General features: G+C 37.5%; 1 non-coding gene across 1 annotated transcript; it reads left to right on the plus strand.

Annotated features, from left to right (window-relative positions):
• The first annotated feature begins 276 nt into the window (after positions 1 to 276).
• Positions 277 to 418, plus strand: LOC123454393. Its single transcript, XR_006633358.1, has one exon. It is a non-coding gene; the product is annotated as a small nucleolar RNA SNORA48 (small nucleolar RNA).
• The last annotated feature ends 1765 nt before the right edge of the window (positions 419 to 2183 follow it).

The following is a 2183-nucleotide window of genomic DNA, read 5'->3' on the forward strand; positions in this document are numbered from 1 at the left end:
GTTGAGAATGACATGCACATAAAAAAGGGGAAGCTAGGGCAGGAGAGATGGCTTAGCAGTTAAGCACTTGCCTGTGAAGGCTAAGGACCCTGGTTCAAGGCTCCATTCCCCAGGATCCACGTTAGCGAAATACACAAGGAGGCACATGCATCTGGAGTTCGTTTACAGTGGATGGAGGCCCTGGCATGCCATTCTCTCTCTCTCTTCCTGTCTTTCACTTTCAAATAAATAAATAAAAATTAAAAAAATAATAAAACATTAAAAGAAGGGAAAGATACCCCCTGATGATGGGCAAAGAGCATCTCACTAGTGGTCGTGTTCTTATATCAGTTAGGGGCAGAACAGGTGGGAGCCGTTTGTTCATCCTAGCTTGATGCCTGCTTAGAGGCCAAAGCTGTTTCATGCCCAGGGCACAATCCTGAAAAATAAGTGCTTTCTATGGCTTATCTAAGAAAGTTTGTAATTATGTGATACCTTTCAAACTGATGGACATAAGATATGGAGATCATTTTACAAGCAAATAAAATATGCAAGGAATTCTGAAAAGGTATGTTTAGAACTGATAAAAGATTAGAAACTAACTTTCTAAAAATTATAAATAAATAAAAAGGGAAAGATATCCCATGTTCATGGATTGGAGGAATGAAGATTGTTTTTGCAATTCCTATCTAAATACTCATGATATTCTTCACAGGATAGAAAAAAAGAAAAGAAAAAGAAAACTCCAAAAGCTTGTAAGGTCCCATAGGGGATTCCAAAGCAATCCTGAGCAAAAAGAACCACACTGTTGTAATAATTAACTTCAGAAATACTGCAAAGTATAGTAACTCAAACGGCACGCCCATGGTATAAAAACCGACACATAGCCAAATAGAGCAGAATAGAAAGGTAGGGAAAAGTCTACACACTTACAACAAACTGGTTTTATCAAAGGGAAGAAGAACATTCACTGGAGAAAAGTTTTCAATAAATAGCATGGGAAAATTAAGTATCCATGTATAGGATAAAGAAACTGAATCTGGGCGTGGCACACGCCTTTATCCCAGCACTCAGGAGGCAGAGTTAGGCAGATCATTGTGAGTTCGAGGCCACCCTGAGACTCTAGTAAATTCCAGGTCAGCCTGGGCTAGAGTGAGACGCTACCTTGAAAAACAAAACAAAACAAAACAAAAAAAAGAAAGAAACTGGATCTCCTCTCTCTTACCACATACAAAATCAACTTAAAATGGTTAAATAGTTAAATGTAAAACCTCAAAGTACTCAAAGAAAGTAAGGAAAACATCTCAGTATACCAAATGGGCAAAGATTTCTTTTGGCTAAGACCCTGAAAGCACAGGCAATAAAAGTAAAAGTTGTCAAGCAAGATTATTAAACTCAGAAACTTTCATACACAAAGAAACTCATCAACAGAATTAATAGATCTCTTACAGAATGTGAGAAAATATTTTTGGACTACTCTTTTGAGATGGGACCACATTTCAGTATGTACAAGCATCTCAACAGCAAAAACAAATAAATAATCTGATTAAAAATGAACAGATAATCTTATCAGACATTTTTCCTGAAAGATATACACTGCCCAATATCAGTAATCATCAGAGAAATGAAAGTTATTACGGCAATGAGATAATCATCTCACCCCAGTAAGAGTGGCTATCATCAAAAAGGAGGACTGGAGAAATGGCTTAGCAGTTAAGGCATTTGCCTGCAAAGCCAAAGGACCCAGGTTCGATTCCCCAGGACCCACATAAGCCAGTTGCACAAAGGGCACATACATATGGAGTTCATTTGCAGTGGCTAGAGGCCCTGGGGTGCTGTTCTCTCTCCCTCTCCCACTCCCTCTCTCTTTCTCCCTTTCTTCTCTCTCTCTCTCTCTCTGATGGCAAATAAGTAAATTTAAATTTTTAAAAAAAAAACTTTAAAAAAAGGAAAAAAAAAAGTGACAAATGCCAGTGAGCTAGTGAGAATGCAGAGAAACAAGAGATCTCATATGTTGCTGGGAATGGAAGTTAGCACATCTACATGGATATTCCTGAATTTAAACAAACAAACAAACAAACAAAATAGAACTGCCATTTGATATAGCAATCTTACTACTGGGTTTATATCCAGTGGAAATAAAATCAAATCAGTATGTTGAAGACACCAGCATTTTTACTTTAGTGCAGCATTATTTACAACAG

This window comes from Jaculus jaculus, chromosome 13 (genome assembly GCF_020740685.1).
Source record: "Jaculus jaculus isolate mJacJac1 chromosome 13, mJacJac1.mat.Y.cur, whole genome shotgun sequence".
Taxonomy (NCBI): Eukaryota; Metazoa; Chordata; class Mammalia; order Rodentia; family Dipodidae; genus Jaculus; species Jaculus jaculus.